General features: G+C 44.0%; 1 long non-coding RNA gene across 2 annotated transcripts in view; it reads right to left on the reverse strand.

Moving 5' to 3' along the window:
- LOC130293532 (uncharacterized) overlaps positions 1-22532 on the reverse strand; it is a 196082-nt gene that overhangs the window by 64115 nt on the left and 109435 nt on the right. The window contains exon 3 of one of the 2 annotated variants that reach the window (XR_008848241.1): positions 7227-7534. The exons of the other annotated variant lie outside the window; for it this stretch is intronic. This is a non-coding gene — a long non-coding RNA (uncharacterized LOC130293532). Of the gene's footprint in view, positions 1-7226; positions 7535-22532 lie in introns of those variants that run through there. 2 annotated transcript variants of the gene reach the window in all.

Below are 22532 nucleotides of genomic sequence, written 5' to 3' on the forward strand. Positions count from 1 at the left end.
CCGCGCAAGATGAAAAAATAGATGAAAAATGACAAAAAAAACTCTGATCTGTATTCTGTATGTCTTTCTTTTATTTTTATACTGTTAAAATGTTTTAAAACTGTATAGATAAACATGTATTAAAAAGAAATAAATAAATGATATTGGGATTTTGGGGAATAGAGGAGGGGGAACTATAGATTAGGGTGGGTTCACACCGCGATTTTTCTATACAGTTTTTGGATACGTTTAAAAAAAAAAAAAAAACGTATGCAACCGTACAGCAAACCATGGCCATAGACTTTCCATTCAAAACCGTAAGCTCCAAATTGTATACGGTTGTCTCCGTTTTTCAAACCACGCGGTTTTTTACTTTTTTTTCTTCTGGACATAAAACCGTGGCCTACCGCGGTGTTTGGTCCGGGTGAAAAAACTTATTAAAACTGTATACGTTTTTTTTTTTAACGTGGGAGTCAATGGGAACCGTACAGACCTGTATGTGTATACGGTTACATCCAGTTTTCACCATACGGTTTTTGACTTTGCAGTTTTTTTTATTGGAATTTCAATCAAACAAGTGAAACTTTATTCATAATTGAGTGAAAAGTTCAAAACGTATACTTTTTTTCTTAAAAAACGGATGCAACCGGACATCATATTTCCAACCGTATACAAATTAAACTTTTGTACACACGTTTTGATACAGTTTAGTCAGGTTTTGAGGAATCCGTTTTTTTTATCAAAAACCTGATACGGGAACTGTACTGCAAAAACGTGGTGTGAACCCGGCCTTACTAAAGTCTTGTTTAAGAAATCTCTTTCACACACCGCATGCAAAAAAAAAAAAATCTGCTTGGAAATCAACCTGCGGGGCAGAATTTAAAGGGGTGTTCTATAATCAGAAGATTGTATTTCACTAAATCTATAACCCCAAGATATATAATTTACTAATATAATGTTATTACTAATTCTACTGGCTTCACCATATTTTTTATTGATTTTTCCTCTAACAAGAAAATGTGCAGTTTTCTCACTGTCAGTGTGGTGGTTTCTTAGCAGCTCCCCGGCCCCTCTCTTTTTCCTGACAGGAAGTTGTGTAGTCCTCTCATTGTCATTGTGGTGCTGTCTCAGCACCTGCTTCTTCCTCTCTCTCTCTCTCTCTCTGTCTCCTAACATAAGGTTGTGTAGTCCTTTCATTGTGGGTGTTTTGTTGTCTCAGCAGCTCCCCTGCTCCTCCCTCTCTCCTCATAGGAAGTTGTGTAGTCCTCTTATTGTCAGTGTGGTGGTTTCTTGGCAGCTCCCCGACCCCTCTCTTTTTCCTGACAGGAAGTTGTGTAGTCCTCTCATTGTCATTGTGGGGCTGTCTCAGCACCTGCTTCTTCCTCTCTCTCTCTCCTGACATAAGGTTGTGTAGTCCTCTCATTGTGGGTGTGTTGTTGTCTCTGCAGCTCCCCTGCTCCTCCCTCTCCCCTCATAGGAAGTTGTGTATTCCTATTATTGTCAGTGTGGTGGCTTCTTAGCTGCTCCCTGGCTCCTCCCTCTCTCCTTACAGGAAGTTGTGTAGTTTTCTCATTGTCAGAGTGTTGTCTCAGCAGCTCCCAACTCCTCCTTCTCTCTTGACAGGAAGTTGTGTAGTCCTCTTATTACCAGTCTGGTGTTGTCTCAGCATCTTCCAGCTCCTCCCTGAGTCAGGAGGCCTGGCTGAGTCTTGTCTCTTAGTTACAGCATTTTTCATCCCATAAAATCACCACGTGTGCATGTATGGTGGCGCTTTTTCTGGCATTCTTTTTTTCACCTCAGTTGTTCATAAGAAATCCTTGAGTCACATGGCTTAACAATGAGAAAAACGCAGGGGATAAAAATAAAAAACTTTCACTATTTAAAAAAAATCCAATAAAAAAATGTTGTGTCTGTTCCTAGCCGGACTGTGGATTTTTCCCATGTTCATACGGGACTGAAATGTTGCAGAATTTTTGCCTTTGACCCTCTGAGTAAGCAGTCTCCAATCTTTGGACCTCCAGATGTTGTGAAACTACAACTCCCAGCATGCCTAAACAGCCAACGTTTATGCTATGTGCTGATTGGTTGCCCTGGGAACATCGTCCCTTTAGCTCAGTGGTCTCCAAACTGTGGATCCCCAGGTGTTGCAAAACTACAACTCTCAGCATTCCCAGAAAGCCAACGGCTGTATGGGCTTGCTGGGAGTTGTAGTTTTGCTAAACCATGGACCAGTGGTCTCCAATCCGCAGACTTCAAGATTTTGCAAAACTACAAATTCTGTTGGCTCTCCGGGCATGCTTGGAGTTTTAGTTCTGCAAAATCATGGACAATAAATCTGTCATCTCCTAACTGTGGAGCTCCAAATTTTTCAAAACTACAACTCCCAGCATGCCCAGGCAGCCAATGGCTATCCTATGTGCTGCGAGCTGATTGATTGCTCTGGGAACATTGACCCTCTAGCTCAGTTTTCTTCAACCTGCGGACCTCCAGATGTTGCAAAACTACAACTCCCAGCATGCCCGGACAGCCGTTGGCTGTCCGGGCATGCTGGGAGTTGTAGTTATGCAACATCTGGAGGTCCGCAGGTTGGAGACCACTGCTCTAGCTCATTGGTATCCACACTGTGGACCTCTAGATGCTGCAAAACTACAACCCTCAGCATGCCCGGACAGCCAACCATTGTATGGGCATGCTGGGAGTTGTAGTTTTGCTAAACCATGGACAATAGTGGTCTCCAATCTGCGGATCTCCAGATTTTGCAAAACTACAACTCCCAGCATACCTGGGCAGCCAACGGTTATCCTATGTGCTGCGAACTGATTGGTTGCTCTGGGAACATCGACCCTCTAGCTCAGTGGTCTTCAACCTGCGGACCTCCAGATGTTGCAAAACAACAACCTGCGGACCTCCAGATGTTGTAGTTTTGCAACATCTGGGGATCCACAGTTTGGAGACCACTGAGCTAGAGGGACAATGTTCCCAGAGCAACCAATCAGCTCGCAGCACATAGGATAGCCATTGGCTGTCTGGGCATGCTGAGGGTTGTAGTTTTGCAGCATCCAGAGGTCCACAGTTTGGATACCACTGCTCTAGCTCATTGGTATCCAAACTGTGCACCTCTAAATGCTAGAAAAACTACAACCCTCAGCATGCCCAGACAGCCAACCATTGTATGGGCATGCTTGGAGTTGTAGTTTTGCTAAACCATGGACAATAGTGGTCTCCAATTGGCGGACCTCCAGATGTTGCAAAACTACAACTCGAAGCATGCTTGGAGTTGTAGTTTTGCAACATCTGGAGGTCCACAGTTTGGAGACCACTGCCCTAGGTCCTGGTCGACCCCGAAACTCCCAGAAGTGAGAGTCAGCAGGAGAGCAGTAACTTGGGAAGGACTCTCCTCCAACACCTTCTCATTAAACGCCACTCGTCACCCTTGAAGAGTCTTAATGAGTATTAGCGCACATTAGCATCATCTGCTTCCAGCCAGAAGGCATCAGCCAGAATGACAAGGGCGATCAGTTACTGAGAAACAAGCAACATCCAAAAGCCATAGCGCTTGGTGATTAACAATATGCTCCATGTGATAAAAATACACACCTAGGCGATTAATAAAAGATCAAATTACTAACACATTGCTCCAGCAACCCCATTACCCTCCTGATTACAGTGTCACTCCTGATTGGGAGATTTATAGGGTTTCCAAGGAGGAAGAAGTCGAAGCTTCCATCTTGTACTGAGAAAGAGAACTTTACTTTATCACCTATTGACTTTTTGGGGTTGTCCAGGATTAGTAAAACTTTAACTAAAAAAAAAAAAAAAATAATAATAATTCTTTATTGGTAGAAGATAACGCTGCCTCCGCAGGAGAAATGGAGCATTACACAGTTCCCAATATGGCTGTTCAGGTAATTGCATGGACATGGAGATGCCTTGGTTGTCTACCGTGCTGACATCTAGTGTCAGAACCTGTAATTGCACGTGAGAGAGGTCCGCTCACTAACACAGCTTTTAAATCAACTGGTGCCAAAAAGTTTAACAGATTTGTAAATTACTTCTATTTAAAAATCTTAATCCTTCCAGTACTTATCAGCTGCTGTATGCTACACAGGAAGTTCTTTTCTTTTTGAATTGCGTTTCTGTTTGTCCACAGTGCTCTCTTCTGACACCTCTGTCCGTGTCAGGAACTGTCCAGAGCAGGAGAGGTTTGCTATGTGGATTTGTTCCTACTCTGGACAGTTCCTGACATGAACAGAGGTGTCAGCAGAGAGCACTGTGGTCAGACAGAAAGGAAATTCAAAAAGAAAAGAATTTCCTCTGTAGCACACAGCTGCTAATGAGTACTGGAAGGATTAAGATTTTTTAATAGAAGTAATTTACAAATCTGTTTAACTTTCTGGCACCAGTTGATTTAAAAAAAAGTTTTTTAGTGGAGTACCCCTTTAAAGCGCTTATCCACCATAAGGTGACTTCACTACTTACCTGCCAGACAGTAATGGACATGCTTAGGAAGGATCCATGCTTATCTTAAGGCTAAATGGCTGTGTTGTGAGTCCACCATAACACTGCTGCTTTTTGTTAAATGGCTATTTCCTGTTGGAGTTTCTTCCCTCCAACTACAAGTCCCAGGATCCCATGTTTGTAAGTGTGAGGTCACTTTTCTCTCTCCCACACATGTCCCTTTTAGAAACTGTCCAGAGCAGCATATGTTTTCTATGGGGATTTTCTCCTACTCTGGACAGTTCTTAAAATGGACAGAGATGTCAGCAGAGAGCACTGTTCTCGTGATTCAGCAGAGAGCTCTGTGTTCCAAAAAGAAACGTGTAGTATTCAGCAGCTAATAAGTACTAGAAGGATTAAGATTTTTTTTTATAAGAGTAATTTACAGATCTGTTTAACTTTCTGGCACCAGTTGATCTAAAAAAAAAAAAAAAAAAAGTTTTCCACCGGAGTACCCCTTTAACCTTGGACCATGTGTCAATAGCTTCTGGACTCCATCCAAGAATTAAATTATCCTAGTGATTCTCTTAAGACCTAGCTAAAGGGATATAAAAAATCTCCAGGAGAAGCCATCCCTATGTGAAAGGATAGAGGATAAGGTGTACAAGTACCTCTCTGCATCCCTTGTACCTGAACAGAACTATCCTATCGTATCCATCCCATCATGTTTTTCAATTACCAGTATCTCGCAGTTTGGCACTGCTGCACAAGTATTGTGAGTACTTTGTTTTCTATGTGTTTAACCAAACTGGAAGCCAAAAGAAAAGACCATTTTAGCAAATATTTCAGGACTCCCTCAAGGGTACTCTTGCATGCAGCGCTACCAGCTGTGGCTAGCACTTGCAATCAAACATCTCCAGAAGAATCCTTCCCTCTGTGAAAGTAGTGATGTTTAAAGCATAGAGGATAAGGTGTACAAGTACCTCTTTGCATCCCTGGTACCTGAACAGACTTCAGGCTGGGATGTCGAGAACTATCTTATTGTTGCTATCCCATCATGTTTTTCAATGACCAGCATCTCGCAGTTGGACATTGCTGCTCAAATATTGTGAGTACTTTATTTCTATGTATTTAACCACACTGGGAGCCAATGGAGAAGACTTTAGAAGATTTCAGAGGAGTAATTCAGGACTCCTTCAAGGTCGCTCTTGCATGTACCGCTACTGGCTGTGGCTAGCTTTTGCAATCAAGCATCTCAAGGAGAATTTTCCCTTCCGTGACAGAAGTTTATTTCGAAAGCATAGAGGATAAGGTGTACAAGTACCTCTTTGCATCCCTGGTACCTGCACAGGCTTCAGGCCGGGACTAGGGCATTGTAGCTATATCATCACTTTTTCAAAATAACCAGCATCCTGCAATTAAACAATGCTGCTCAAGCTTTGTGAGTATTTTTTTCTACCTATTTAACCACAACCACATTGGGAGCCAACAGGTAAAAGCATTTTAGAGAAGTAATTCAGGATTCCTTCAAGGGTGCTCTTGCACACAGTGCTCTACTGGCTATGGCTAGCTTTTGCAATCAGAAAACTCCAGGTCAGGACTAGGGCATTGTGGTTAGATCATCCCGTTTTTCATGACAACCAGCATCCTGCAGTTGGACACTGCAGCTGAAATACTAAGTACTTTACTTGTGCATATTAAACCACACCGGGAGCTAACAGGAAGAGCATTTTAGTCGATTAATTCAAGACTCCTTCAAGAGTGCTCTTGCATGCAGCGCTACCAGCTGTGGCTAGCGCTTTCAGTCAAACATCTCCAGGAGAATCCTTCACTCTGAGAAAGAAGTGCTGTCTAAAGAAAAAATGATAAGCTGTACAAGTACCTCTCTGTATCCCTGGTACCTACACAGACATCAGGCCAGGACTAGAACATTGTGGGGACACAATCACATTTTTCATAACTTCCTGCACTTTAGGAGCTGTCCAGAGTTGGAGAAAATCCCCATAAGAAACATATGCTGCTCTGGACAGTGCCTAAAATGGACAGAGATGTCAGCAGAGAGCACAGCAGGACCCCCGCGATCAGACATCTTATTCCCTATCCTTTGGATAGGGGATAAGATGTCTAGGGGCAGAGTACTCCTTTAAGGGTGCTCTTACACGCAGTGTTGTTGTGGCCGGCAGCACTGTGTGTAAGAACACCCTTAAAGGGGTTATCCAGGAAAAAACTTTTTTTATATATATCAACTGGCTCCAGAAAGTTAAACAGATTTGTGAATTACTTCTATTAAAAAATCTTAATCCTTTCAGTACTTATGAGCTTCTGAAGTTAAGGTTGTTCTTTTCTGTCTAAATGCTCTCTGACACGTGTCTCGGCAACCGCCCAGTTTAGAAGAGGTTTGCTATGGGGATTTGCTTCTAAACTGGGCGTTTCCCGAGACACGTGTCATCAGAGAGCACTTAGACAGAAAAAGAACAACCTTAACTTCAGAAGCTCATAAGTACTGAAAGGATTAAGATTTTTTTTAATAGAAGTAATTTACAAATCTCAAGCCAGTTGATATATAAAAAAAAAAGTTTTTTCCTGGATAACCCCTTTAAGTTCAGGCAGCGTGACTGACTTCCCTTTCACTAGTCCCTTGACTAGTCCCCATGTCCCCCTGACCGGGTTTGGCGCTGGTTCGTGTAGTGATTCCCTTGCTGTATAATACATGATATTTCCGCACTATTTTAAGCCTTAAAACTTAATTAGTTCTTTTAACAAATAACTTTCATCCTTTTCAAGGGATTTTCAACTTTAATTTGCCAGGGGACAATAAGTGCGGAGATTCTTTCGCGTGTCCTTTCTTAATTACTTGTCTATATCTCCGTCCCCCCCAGCTCAGTCATTTCAGGTATTCCAGAATTAGTTTCTAATACTTATACTCCAGAACTCCCGACGGGGCCGTGTTTTAAAGAATAGCCTTTCACCAGCGCAGAGGCGTTCGTGGAAATGACTGATGGTCCTACGTGTGCTGAGATGGAGGGATCCCCCGAGCCGGAATTATTAGGTGTCTTTAAGGACACGGCGAGCCACAGAATACGACACACGGCGCCATGGGACTTCACTCCTCACCGATCTGGGTTTATGCAAAACAAAAGACAAAAAGAAAAGGACTGAAATCTACAAGGAATCGTCTCCGTATACCAAGGAATGGCAGAAAAGGCCACAGGTCATCCTGCAACTGATGAAATATTAACCCTGTTCATGAATAGTAATGAGGATATTTTTGTTGCTATTTCTCCTGTGTCGGGACCCTTTTTATCTAATTCTCTTCACTGTTTAGATGATGCCTGTTCTCTACCCCAGAGCTGCACTCACTATTCTGCTGGTGAGGTCACTGTGTACATACATTACATTACTTATCCTGTACTGATCCTGAGTTATATCCTGTATTATACTGCAAAGCTGTACTCACTATTCTGCTGGTGAGGTCACTGTGTACATACATTATATTACTTATCCTGTACTGATCCTGAGTTATATCCTGTGTTATACCGCAGAGCTGTACTCACTATTCTGCTGGTGAGGTCACTGTGTACATACATTACATAACTTATCCTGTACTGATCCTGAGTTATAACCTTTGTTATACTTCAGAGCTGTACTCACTATTCTGCTGGTGAGGTCACTGTGTACATACATTACATTACTTATCCTGTACTGATCCTGAGTTATATCCTGTATTATACTCCAGAGCTGTACTCACTATTCTGCTGGTGAGGTCACTGTGTACATGCATTACATTACTTATCCTGTACTGACCCTGAGTTATATCCTGTATTATACTCCAGAGCTGTACTCACTATTCTGCTGGTGGGGTCACTGTGTACATACATTACATTACTTATCCTGTACTGATCCTGAGTTATATCCTGTATTATACCCCAGAGCTGTACTCACTATTCTGCTGTTGAGGTCACTGTGTACATACATTACATTACTTATCCTGTACTGATCCTGAGTTATATCCTGTATTATACTCCAGAGCTGTACTTACTATTCTGCTGGTGAGATCACTGTGTACATACATTACATTACTTATCCTGTACTGATCCTGAGTTATATCCTGTATTATACTCCAGAGCTGTACTTACTATTCTGCTGGTGAGATCACTGTGTACATACATTACATTACTTATCCTGTACTGATCCTGAGTTATATCCTGTATTATACTCCAGAGCTGTACTCACTATTCTGCTGGTGAGGTCACTGTGTACATACATTATATTACTTATCCTGTACTGATGCTGAGTTATATCCTGTATTATACTCCAGAGCTGTACTCACTATTCTGCTGGTGATGTCACTGTGTACATACATTACATTACTGATCCTGTACTGATCCTGAGTTATATCCTGTATTATACTCCAGAGCTGTACTTACTATTCTGCTGGTGAGATCACTGTGTACATACATTATATTACTTATCCTGTACTCATCCTGAGTTATATCCTGTATTATACACCAGAGCTGTACTCACTATTCTGCTGGTGAGGTCACTGTGTACAAACATTACATTACTTATCCTGTACTGATCCTGAGTTATATCCTGTAGATCTTTTATTAAAAAATATAAAACATTACAAAAAGAGTAAACATCACCATAACAATAATACAAACAACATACACCTGTATAATATATACAAAAATGAGTCCATATTAGTCCAAAAATGTCCAACCAAGTATCTTCTGGTCCAGCCTCATTCTCACCAAACACACCGCTATAATAACAACAACTACTAAACACTCTACAATAATAATAATAATACTTACAGTAATAATAATAACAATAATAACTAAAAACTGGTCCGGTTGCATTTCCCCACCCAAAATAATAAATATAATAAATATGTGTCAAACCACCAACAAACACCACAATAAGAAAAACCGAATATACAATGTTTTTTATATATAATTTTTTTTATTTATTTATTTATTTATTTTTTTTTGGCCCTGAGCTGGTCCCGCATCCCATGCCCCCAGTACATGATAACAGACGTCCATGAACCAGTCCAGGATTTTTTTTTTTTTTTAATAAAAAGTCCCACACAGAATCCCCCCTCCCCCCATCTACCCACCACCCAACCTAACACTAAACCCCAACACGACACAACCCCTAGAAAAAAATACAATATATATATACATATATACACATATACATAAATGTACAAACAAAACAAATATATACAAAATAATACAAACCAAACAACAAACATCAATAAGGCTTTTCAATCACACAAACCCCTAAAGCTCAAGTTCAGTGCCTGCAAGCCCTATATCACCATATATCTACAGCACAAAACAAAAAGACTAATGTGCCAGCATCAGCCCACCACCAGGGGGAGACAACAGGCTAAGGCACTTTAAAGGCAGAGCCCCTCCACAGACGAGAGGCCCTGCCAGCACCCAGCCTCTCGTACTCCAGAGAACGCACCTTCACCAGGTCACCAAGAATGTTCCTAACCACCTCACCCACAGGGAGGATTTTACGCTGCGTCGACACTAAACACCGTGCGTTCCACGTGTAATACCTGACCACTGAGCTGACTAGGAATAAAGTGCACCGGTCCCAGCCTCCAAGGTTTCTGAATGCCCCATAGGCCCATTCCGCATAGGAGAGACTGGCCAGCCGAGGCCAACCAATGGAAGCGCCCACCCTGTTGTAAACCTCTGTGTTAAAGGGACAATGAAGCAGAAAATGCTCCATGCTTTCCAGCATGCCTCCACACTCTTCGCTGGGACATCCCCGGTCATCAGAGCTCCTGCACTTCAGATTGTCCCTCACACAGTTTCCCATGGAAGCAGCGCCAAGTCAAGTCCCAAAACTTCAAGGGGATCCTGATAGAATTCAAAAGCTCTAAACCCACCTCCAGATCCCGACTTGGGCAGTCCTTGAGTGCCAATGGCCTCTGGAAATGAGAAGACAGGACCCTCTTGTCAAGGAATTTCCTCGACAGAGTCCTAATCTCCCACATCCCCAGACCCCACCGACGAATAACCTTCAGAACCGGGGTAGCATAAGCCGGGAGATGCCCGTGTGGTGTGCGAAGATCCTTCACTTGCCCTCCTGTCTCCCATTCCTGGAAGAAAGGCCGAAACCATCCCCTACAGGAGGATACCCACGGAGGAGCCCTCTCTGACCAGAGGTTTGCTATATTGGTCTTAAGAAAGGTATTCACTAGGAACACCACAGGGTTGACCATACACAACCCCCCTAGTCTCCTCGTACGGTAAGTAATCTCCCTCTTCACTAGGTTCAGTCTATTCCCCCATAACATTTGGAAGAACACACTGTAGACCCGGGTCCAGAGAGGTTCTGGCAACATGCATACACTGCCCAGATATATCAGCAAAGGGAGCAGGAAAGTTTTCATCAGGTTAACCCTTTCCCGGAGGGTCAAAGACCAACCCTTCCACTGATCTACCTTCTGAGCGGCGATCTTAAGCCTGCTGTCCCAGTTTTGTTTGGGGTAATCCCCTTGACCAAATTCGATGCCGAGGACTTTTGCGGATTCCTGGGGCTCTGGAAGGGCGTCCGGGAGATCAAAATCAGGATCTCCCCCTCCCAGCCAGAGACTCTCACACTTATCCTGATTGATCTTTGACCCGGATGCCTCCGAGTAGCGGTCCACCTCTGACATCACCCATCTGCCCTCCTCTTGTGAGGAGACAAACACGGTGACATCATCAGCGTACGCTACCGCCCTCAGAGCCGAATCCGGCACCTCCAGGTCCATTCTCACCCCCGCCAACGGTCCACAATCAATTCTTCTAATCCTGTATTATACTCCAGAGCTGTACTCACTATTCTGCTGGTGAGGTCACTGTGTACATACATTACTTATCCTGTACTGATCCTGAGTTATATCATGTATTATACTCCAGAGCTGTACTCACTATTCTGCTGGTGAGGTCACTGTGTACATACATTACATTACTTATCCTGTACTGATCCTGAGTTATATCCTATATTATACTCCAGAGCTGTACTCACTATTCTGCTGGGGGAGTCACTATGCAGTGAGGAGGGGGAGGTGTGTAATTACTATATATCCTGATCCCATAGCGATAGCAGCAGTATACAGATAGAGCTGGAGGGGAGGTGTAAAATTACTATACATCCTGTGTCACCTTGTAGTTCACATTATTTAAGTATTCTCATTAAACATAACTTTTTAAATTAACTAGATTATGCATAAATAAAAATCTTTGAAATACCTATCATTTAAAAAAAAATCTCCCTTTCATATTTTTATTTACAGTTGAAATCCTGGCCACTCGGTGTCACCCTACATGGTCCTGGAATCATTCCCCCCCCTCACATTGGGCACGTACGGACCACTGCTGGCTGGGCAGTGTGGTCCGGAAAGCGCGTCCTCGGCTCGCTCTCTGCCTGTATATGAAACAGGCAGAGAATGAGCACAGCGCTCGTGTGCTTGCGGCGTGCCTAATTTAAATATCCCCGCCCCTGCATGTTCCCCTTCTCATTGCAGCACGCGAGCTGCAGTATAACTCAGATAGAGGAGAGAGAGGAGACGGAGAGAGGAAGAAGGGCGGAAGCTGGCCTGGCCAGGCTTCAGATGACATCACACCTGCCAGGCCACACCCACTTCCTCCCTCACTGAACCTCCGATGACTGTGCAGGCTGATAAGCCTGAATAAAGGTACAAAGGGGGGTTGAAATAAATAAACACAAGGATTAGTGTCAAGGTTAATCAGGGACAGATGCTGGAGGGATTTTGGGACAGATTAGTTTATGATAGCTACTCTTTAAGTCAGCTGACCCAGAACTGACCACTTCCTCTGACACATTGACCCTGATTTACTAAGAGTGTTGTGTAGTTTTCTTTGTGGGTTTTAATTCCCTTCAATTTATTTTCCACATTATTTACTAAGGTTTCCCTACATTTTGCACTTTTCCCTACATTTTGCTTTTTTTACACCTGCTCTGATCTGTCGGATTTTCCTCGGCTCAAATGCACCACATTTTATGTGGAAACCTTAGTAAATATGTTGGGTTTTTGTGAAAATGTCAGGAACACGCCCCGTTTGGTGACCACGCCCCTTTTCCCGACGACCAAGTGGGCGGCCCCGGCCGGCGTGACGTCATCTGACGCCTTGCCGGGGCTCGCTTCCGCCCGTCTTCCTGTATGCTGCCCTCCCTCTCTCCGTGTGCCCATCTCCTCTCTCCTGAGATAGACTGCAGCTCGCACACTGCAATGAATGAGGAGAGCGAGATGCAGGGGGGGCGGGGATATTTAAATGTTGCGTGCCGCGCGCACATGAGCGCTGTGCTCGCTCTCTGCCTGTTTCTTATACAGGCAGAGAGCGCGTTGTGAACGCGCATTCTGTACCACGCTGTGCCACGCTGCCCGGCCAGCGTTGGTCCAAACGTGCTGAACGTCAGGGGGGGGTAAGTAATCCTGAGGCATATAGGGTGACACCTAGTGGCCAGGTTTTCAAATGTAAAAAAAACACATATATCATGTTTTTTTTTTAAATAACATATATTAGAAACATTTTTATTTTTACATAATCTATTTCATAAATTTTTTTTTAATGAGAGTACCCATTTAAGTCAGATTTTCTGTGGGTCAGGCTAATGATTAGCAGTAAGGAAACACATGGATGCAGCGGTGAGGACAAATAAAACAAACAAACCTGTAATGCTTTTTAACTCTGATTCCACCAACAAGATGGCTGAACCTGAGGTTTCTTCCCCTTGTACAGTGACTCCCCGACCTACGATGGCCCCGACATACCATATATATACAGTGACCCCCCCAACCTACGATGGCCCCGACATACCATATATATACAGTGACCCCCGACCTACGATGGCCCCGACATACCATATATATACAGTGACCACCCGACCTATGATGGCCCCGACATACCATATATATACAGTGACCCCCCCGACCTGCGATGGCCCCGACATACCATATATATACAGTGACCCCCCGACCTACGATGGCTCTGACATACCATATATATACAGTGACCCCCCGACCTATGATGGCTCGACATACCATATATATACAGTGACCCCCCGACCTATGATGGCTCGACATACCATATATATACAGTGACCCCCCCCCCGACCTATGATGGCCCCCACATACCATATATATACAGTGACCCCCCGACCTACGATGGCCCCGACATACCATATATATACAGTGACCCCCCCCCCCCCGACCTATGATGGCCCCCACATACCATATATATACAGTGACCCCCCGACCTACGATGGCCCCGACATACCATATATATACAGTGACCCCCCGACCTACGATGGCCCCGACATACCATATATACAGTGACCCCCCGACCTACGATGGCCCCGACATACCATATATATACAGTGACCCCCCGACCTACGATGGCCCCGACATACCATATATATACAGTGACCCCCCGACCTACGATGGCCCCGACATACCATATATATACATTGACCCCTCAACCTACGATGGCCCCGACATACCATATATATATACAGTGACCCCCCGACCTACGATGGCCCCGACATACCATATATATACAGTGACCCCCCGACCTACGATGGCCCCGACATACCATATATATACAGTGACCCCCCGACCTACGATGGCCCCGACATACCATATATATACAGTGACCCCCCCGACCTACGATGGCCCCGACATACCATATATATACAGTGACCCCCCGACCTATGATGGCCCGACATACCATATATATACAGTGACCCCCCGACCTATGATGGCCCCGACATACCATATATAGACAGTGACCCCCCGACCTACGATGGCCCCGACATACCATATATATACAGTGACCCCCCGACCTACGATGGCCCCGACATACCATATACACAGTGACCCCCCCGACCTACGATGGCCCCGACATACCATATATATATACAGTGACCCCCCCCGACCTACGATGGCCCCGACATATGATCATTTCAGCATACGATCACTCTCAGAGGCCATCACATGGTGAAGGCAGCATCAACTTACGATGCTTTTGTATGTCGGGGCCATCGCATAAACGGCTATCCGGCAGTGCAGATTGCTTGAGCTACCACCGGATAGCTGTTTACGGTGCCCCGTGTGGTCCGCTGACGACCACTTACCTGTCCTCAGGGCTCCGGCGCGTCCTCTTCGGGATCCCCTGCATTGTCGGCGCTCTCCATCGTCGTCATCACGTCGCTGCGCACGCCGTCCCGTCATCCAATAGGAGTGGCATGCGTAACGACGTGATGGCGGCGACGGAGAGAGAAGATGCCGGGGAAGCAGAGGCGTTACCGGAGAGTCGGGGACACCCCGGGGACGCGGCGACAGTGATTGAAGGCGACATCCAGGGCAGCGGTGACGGTCCGGAGCTGCGGGGACACGTGAGTACAACTTCCTATACCAGTGGTTTTCAACCTGCGGACCTCAAGATGTTGCAAAACTACAACTCCCTGCATGCCCGGACAGCCGTTGGCTGTCCGGGCATGCTGGGTGTTGTAGTTTTGCAACATCAGGAGGTACGCAGGTTGGAGACCACTCTCCTATACTTTACATTGCACGGATCCCTCAACATGCGATGGTTTCAACAAACGATGGTCCATTTGGATCGGATCACCATCGTATGTTGAGGGACCACTGTACTTATAATCCTCTTTTCCTTTCGAGCAGCAGGACATCATATTTTTACGTTTTCTGCTCTTAGAATAAACGCTTTATCCAACTAACACCTTGTTAAAAATAAATCGCCGTTCTTTTAATTTCTTAATTATTATGTTAGAGCGAATTTCATAATTTTTTTTTTTCCGGTAAAGTAGGCGAACTGAAAGCGCATCCATTATTAATTCCCGTCTCCGCCGCTGCCAGAGAACAGGACTCAAAGAAGACTCCCTGATGAAATCCCCCGTCCTGGACAAGAAAAGTTTAAGACCCCCTGGGAGGAATCTCATCGCGGAGAAGAGTCGTCTCCTAAATGAAGCCGCACTTTATATACGGATGTGATGCTTCCCCCACTTGGAGGGTTTGTTTCAGAATGTAATATATTAAAATGTATTAAAATTCATTCCGATTCGGGGGATATTTGAAAGGGCGCGATGTACGGAAATACTGCGCTAAGACCGGCTCTGGACTCACCGTCTGAGGAAACCCCTGAAGAGCCGTACGGGTTTTATGCCGTCAATTTCATCGCTACGAAATGTTTTTGTGTTTTAGACAATAATTAAATATTGAAAATAATAATAATTTATCACAATTCTTCTGTTTGGCAAATCTCCGATCGACAGGAGGGCAGAAGGGAAATCTATAAGTTTAGGTCTCCGTAGGATTCATTATATTGGACGTAAAGAAGAGACACAGAAGTTTCCGGAACATTATTCTTATCTGCTAATGAGCATAAAAGCGAGTGAGAGCGGCTGTATAATATTCCGCTATTACCATGGGCTACGCGTAAGGCCGGCCGCGGCGCTCCTGAAAGATGTTTCCATAATGTTCTTTTTTTTGCTTATATTTTGTTTCTTTTTTATATTATCTTCTATTATTATTAATGTTGTTGTTGTCATTATTATTATTATTATTATTTAATAATAATAATAATATAAATAATAATACATTCTTTGTAACTTTTCTTTCAATTTTAACCTGTTCCGAACGCTGGAGCCGATGCCGGGTGCTCGTGACGCCATAGCCCCGCCCCCTCATGACGTCACACCCCGCCCCCTTAATGCAAGTCTATGAGAGGGGGTGTGACAGTCGTCACGCCCCCTCCCATAGACTTGCGTTGAGGGGGCGTGGCGTGACATAATGATGGGCGGGGCTATGACGTCCAGAGCTCCCGGCGCCGGCTCCAGTGTTCGGAACAGTTTGTTCCAAATGCTGAGCAGCGGAGTACCCCTTTAAGGATGTTGGGCGTTCAAAACACACTCACAGGCTGAGCGTGCGTTAAACCCGGTGGGTCCCGACTGCTATCAGCAGCCAGGATCCAAGGTTAATGCCCGGCATCGCTGATCGGGACGATGCCCGACATTAACCCTTTCGACACTGCGCTCAAAGTCGATTGCGGTGTCTAAAATGAAAGTGAAACCATCCGGGCAGCTCAGCGGAGCTGATCGGGACCGTCGCGATGGAATGAAAGAAGATGGCGGAAGGGTCCTTACCTGCCTCCTCGCTGTACGATCTGTGCTCTGCTGATCCAGGAAGCTTCAACAGGCTGGAGCAAGCAGATCACCAATAACACTGATCAATGCTTTGCCATGGCATAGCATTGAACAGTATATGCAATCAAAAGATCACATGGTATAGCCTCCTATGGGGACTAAAAAAAAAAAAGTTCAAAGTGTAAAAATAAAAATAGTTAATAAATGGGAATAAGCCTCTCCCCTAATAAAAGTTCGAATCACATGTCCATTTCCTAATTTTTTAAAATAAAATAATGTAATAAAAAATAAAAACAATCATATGGGGTAGCGCCACGTGCATAAATGTCCAAACTATTAAAGGTTCAAATATATGGTTAGTTAAACCGCACGGTCGATGTGCATTTTTGGTCACTTCATATACCATAAAAAAATTATAAAAAGCGATCAAAAAGTCCCATCAAAACAAAAATGATACCGATAAAAACTACAGACCACAGTGCAAAAAATGAGCCTCATACATCCCCGCAGGCGGAACAATAAAAAAGTTCTAGGGGTCTTAAAATGACAATTTTAAACATTCTAATTTTGGTGTATGAAGTTATACTTTTTTAAAGTAGTAGAATAAAATAAAACCTATTTATATTGGGTATCCTTGTAACCGTATGGACCTACAGAATAAAGGTAAGGTGTCATTTTTACCTAAAAGTGCACTGCATAGAAAAGGAAGCCCTAAAAATTTACAAAATGGCGTTTTTTATTTTATTTCACCCCACAAATACATTTTTTTTTTGTTTCACCACAGATTATGTTATAAAATAAGTGATTTCATTACAAAATACAATTATTGACACAAAAAAAACAACCCCATATATGGGTCTGTAGGTAAAGAATTTTAAGCGTTATGATTTTTAGAAGGAGAGGAGGGAAAAACAAAAGTGCAAAAACGAGTCTTCAAAGGGGTACTTCGGTGGAAATTTTTTTTTTTTAAATCAACTGTTGCCAGAAAGTGAAACAGATTAGTAAATTACTTTTATTAAAAAATCTTAATCCTTCCAGTACTTATGAGCTGTATGCTTTGCAGAAGTTCTTTTCTTTTCTAGTCTTACCATGGCGGATCCAGAGTCTAGTCTTGGGAGGGGTACAATCAAAGTATCGTGCAGTGGTGAACATGCCCCCTCCCATAGACTTGCATTGAGGGGCGTGGCGTGATGTTACGTCCATGCCCCTCTTGACGTCACACCACACCCCCCTCAATGCAAGTCTATGGGAGGGGGCGTGTCAACCCCCGCAGTCCGCACCCAGTGTTCGGAACAAAATGTTCCAAACACTGGGGCAGTGGACTACCCCTTTACGTACCCAGCATAGTTCCCCCACATTAGGTTGGCAGCATAGTCCCCCCACATTACATTGGCAACATAGTTCCCCCCACATTAGGTTGGCAGTATAGTTCCCCCACATTAGGTTGGCAGTATAGTTCCCCCACATTAGGTTGGCAGTATAGTTTCCCCACATTAGGTTGGCAGTATAGTTCCCCCCACATTAGGTTGGCAGTATAGTTCCCCCACATTAGGTTGGCAGTATAGTTCCCCTACATTAGGTTGGCAGTATAGTTCCCCTACATTAGGTTGGCAGTATAGTTCCCCCCACATTAGGTTGCCAGTATAGTTCCTCCCACATTAGGTTGGCAGTATAGTTCCTCCCACATTAGGTTGGCAGTATAGTTCCCCCACATTAGGTTGGCAGTATAGTTCCCCCCACATTAGGTTGCCAGTATAGTTCCTCCCACATTAGGTTGGCAGTATAGTTCCTCCCACATTAGGTTGGCAGTATAGTTCCCCCACATTAGGTTGGCAGTATAGTTCCTCCCACATTAGGTTGGCAGTATAGTTCCCCCACATTAGGTTGGCAGTATAGTTCCCCCCACATTAGGTTGGCAGTATAGTTCCCCCCACATTAGGTTGGCAGTATAATTTCCCCACATTAGGCTGGCAGTATAGTTCCCCCACATTAGGTTGGCAGAATAGTTCCTCCCACATTAGGTTGGCAGTATAGCTCCTCCCACATTAGGTTGGCAGTATAGTTCCTCCACATTAGGTTGGCAGAATAGTTGCCCCACATTAGGTTGGCAGTATAGTTTCCCCACATTAGGCTGGCAGTATAGTTCCCCCACATTAGGTTGGCAGGATAGTTCCCCCCACATTAGGTTGGCAATATAGTTCCCCCACATTAAGTTGGCAGTATAGTTTCCCCACATTAGGCTGGCAGTATAGTTCCCCCCACACTAGGTTTGCAATATAGTTCCCCCACATTGGGTTGGCAGTATAGTTCCCCACATTAGGCTGGCAGTATAGTTCCTCCACATTAGGTTGTAGTTCCCCCCACATTAGGTTGGCAGTATAGTTCCCCCACATTAGGTTGTAGTTCCCCCCACATTAGGTTGGCAGTATAGTTCCTCCACATTAGGTTGTAGTTCCTCCACATTAGATGCAGTATAGTTCCCCCACATTAGGTTGGCAGCATAGTTCCTCCGCATTAGGTTGGCAGTATAGTTCCCCCACATTAGGTTGGCGGTATAGTTCCCCCACATTAGGTTGGCAGTATAGCTCCCCCACATTAGGTGCTCTCTGCTGACACCTCTGTCCATGTCAGGAACTGTCCAGAGCAGGAGAGGTTTTCTATTGGGATTTGTTCCTACTCTGGACAGTGCCTGACATGGAGAGAGGTGTCAGCAGAGAGCACTGTGGTCAGACAGAAAAGAAATACAAAAACAAAAGAACTTCCTGTGAAGCATACAGCATCTGATAAGTACAGGAAGGATTAAGATTTTTAAATAGAAGTAGGTTATAAATCTGTTTAACTTTCTGGTACCAGTTGATTTAAAAAAATAGTTTTCCACCGGAGTACCCCTTTAAGTTGCAAACATATTAAAATATTTATATGTTTTATATACACTTTTATTATTATTATTTACATAATCATTATTATGATCATTATCATTTTTTATATTATTATCATCATTAGGGATGAGAGAATTGAATCTGACGAATCCGAATTTGTTACAAATTTCAGGAAAAATTCCCTTCACTACGAATCTGAATATCGCCGTGATTCGATCGCGCGATTCGCTTCATTAAACTCAATTTAGAGCGGTCCAGGCTCCAGGGCATCTAAAATGGCGGATCCACATGTCAGGACATGGGGCAAGGAATGCTGGGAAGGCGGCAAGGTGGGTAGGCAGGATGACCCTGAATCACATGCAGCATGCAGCCTATCAGCAGCCAGTCACCCCTGTGATGTCCCAGCCCTATATAATCGCCAGCCATCTTGCGGCCAGTCACATCAGCGTTTTATTTCAGAGAGAGCGTTTCATTGCAGGGAGAGATTCACCACAAGCCCAAATCACTGCATAAAAGTCCTGACAGAGAGAGAGAAAGTACACTTATGGGTGTAATACACAGCGACTCCACTGCTGCAGTGGGGTGTACAGCAACTCTAAAGCTTATAGGGGCCAGTTAGGCAGAGCACTAAAAGCCATAGTCACCTGCTGTTAGTGCCTAATAATTCTGTACTGGGCTGTACTACACAGCAATTCTGTACTGCTGCAGTTGGTTGTACAACAACTGTAAAGCTAACAGGGGCCCGTTAGGGTGAGCAAGAAAAGCCATAGTCACCTGATTTTAGTGCCTAATACAGGTTGCGTAGCAGAGCTTATTGTCCTCTCATAAGTGTAACCTCTGCGTACATAGGTGGTGTACATTTTTTTCCGAATTACTGTGAAAGACCAGCCAAAGCTACACCCTTGTTTCTGTAGTCTAATACAGTTTTAAGCATAGTAAAGCGCACTGTCCTCCTCTCATAAGTGTAACATAAACGCACTCAGCTGGTGTATAAGTATGTCAGGCAGAGAAGTGCCAGGATGTGGCAGAGGCCTAAATTCATCAGGTGCAGTCAGAGGTCACAGCAGAGTAGGGGCGTGTGGCAGCAGGAGTCGCAGCAAGAGGCTTCTGGTGTCAGCTAGCGGTCGTGTCTCGACCAGCAACCCAGCAGCCGTCATTGATTGGTCCACTCGGTCATCCACTTCATCCCAAGTGACATCCGACCCCCCCAGTCGGTGGGTTCCTCAGACTCAACTCTCAGTTGCTATCGCACTCATGCTGCTGCCACCTCCATGCTCTATCATTGTGCTGCCATATGGTCTCCTCATGCTGATGCTGCCACCTCCAGGCTCTCTCATTGTGCTGCCATATGGTCTCCTCATACTGATTTTGCCACCTCCAGGCTCTGTCATTGTGCCGCCATATGGTCTCCTCATGCTGATGCTGCCACCTCCAGTCTCTCTCATTGTTCTGTCATATGGTCTCCTCATGCTGATGCTTCCAATTCCAGGCTCTGTCATTGTGCTGCTATATGGTCTCCTCATGCTGATGCTGCCACCTTCAGGCTCTGTCATTGTGCTGCTATATGGTCTCCTCATGCTATTGCTGACACCTCTAGGCTCTCTCATTGTGCCGCAATATGGTGTCCTCATGCTGATGCTACCACCTCCAGGCTCTCTCAATTGTGCTGCCATGGATACTGCAAAACAGATTTAAGGGGCTGCTCCCCAGTTACAGACATTCCTCCGCATTAGACCACAAGTAAGTATTGAGGATATGCATGAGCTAAAACCTAACTTTTCTTAGGATAAAATATATGTACCCAAAAGTGTTTTGAAATCTAACAAAAGGAAAGGTGTGCAAAAAAACACCATGTACCACCTACACCACCAAGTATTGATGTGATGCAAAGACCTCTAAAAGGTGGAAGGGAACAACATATGGTCAATTGTAACCGGTGGGGGTAAAATCTTCCCCTGTAAGGCCCTACTCTTGCATTATTAATTCCCATCTTTGCAAGTGTTACTCACCCTAAAAAGGGCGGCCCCACACAGGAACCTCTCCCTATTTCCACCTAAAAACACTGCCATTTCCCAGGGTTTTTAGGTGGAAATAGGGAGAGGTTCCTGTGTGGGGCCACCCTTTTTAGGGCGAGTAACACTTGCCAAGATGGGAATTAATAGGGCGAGAGTAGGGCCTTACAGGAGAAGTTTTTACCCCCACTGGTTACAATGGACAATACATTGTTCCCTTCCACCTTTTGGAGGCAAGTGTTACTCGTCCTAAAAAATTATCAATATTATCAATATTATTATCAGTATCAATATTATCATTATTTTTATCATTATTATTAATTTCTTGTAAATTTTTAATATTTTTGCCCTCTATGGCCACATATAAAAATTACAGCCGTTAAATAGGTGTAAAAAAATGATGGACTTTTTTCCATATATTATATGTGTGTATTATATAATTAATATTATATTTTAATGCTTTAATTGATTAATTAAATAATTGTATATGTATATATATATATATATATATATATATATATATATATGTGTGTGTATATAGTATATATTAATGTTATTATTATATTATTATAATATTAATATATCAGTAAAAATATGTAATATAAAAAAAAATGATATACCGCCACTTTTTTTTATTTCTCTTTTTTATCTTGCAACTGGTCGACATGTATTACAACAAAATGAGTAATTTTTTTTTTAATTGCCGGCTAATGTTAGTGTACGACTGTAGTATGGCACATAAATTTGCGCACTCAGCAAAGAGAGCTGTCCAGGCATGATGGGAGTTGTTGTTTTGCTACGGGCTGAGAAACATTACTGTATACCGCTAGGCCAGTGTTTTCCAAACAGCGTGTCTCCAGCTGTTGCAAAACTACAACTCCCCGCATGCCCGGACAGCCAACGGCTGTCTGGGCATGCTGGGAGTTGTAGTTTTGCAACATCAGGAGACACGCTGTTTGGAAAACACTGCGCTAGGCTATCACAATAAAGCTTATTTTATTTCTTTCTCACTGTTTCACGATACATTGTC

The sequence above is a fragment of the Hyla sarda genome, chromosome 10 (assembly GCF_029499605.1).
Source record: "Hyla sarda isolate aHylSar1 chromosome 10, aHylSar1.hap1, whole genome shotgun sequence".
In the NCBI taxonomy this organism is placed as follows: domain Eukaryota; kingdom Metazoa; phylum Chordata; class Amphibia; order Anura; family Hylidae; genus Hyla; species Hyla sarda.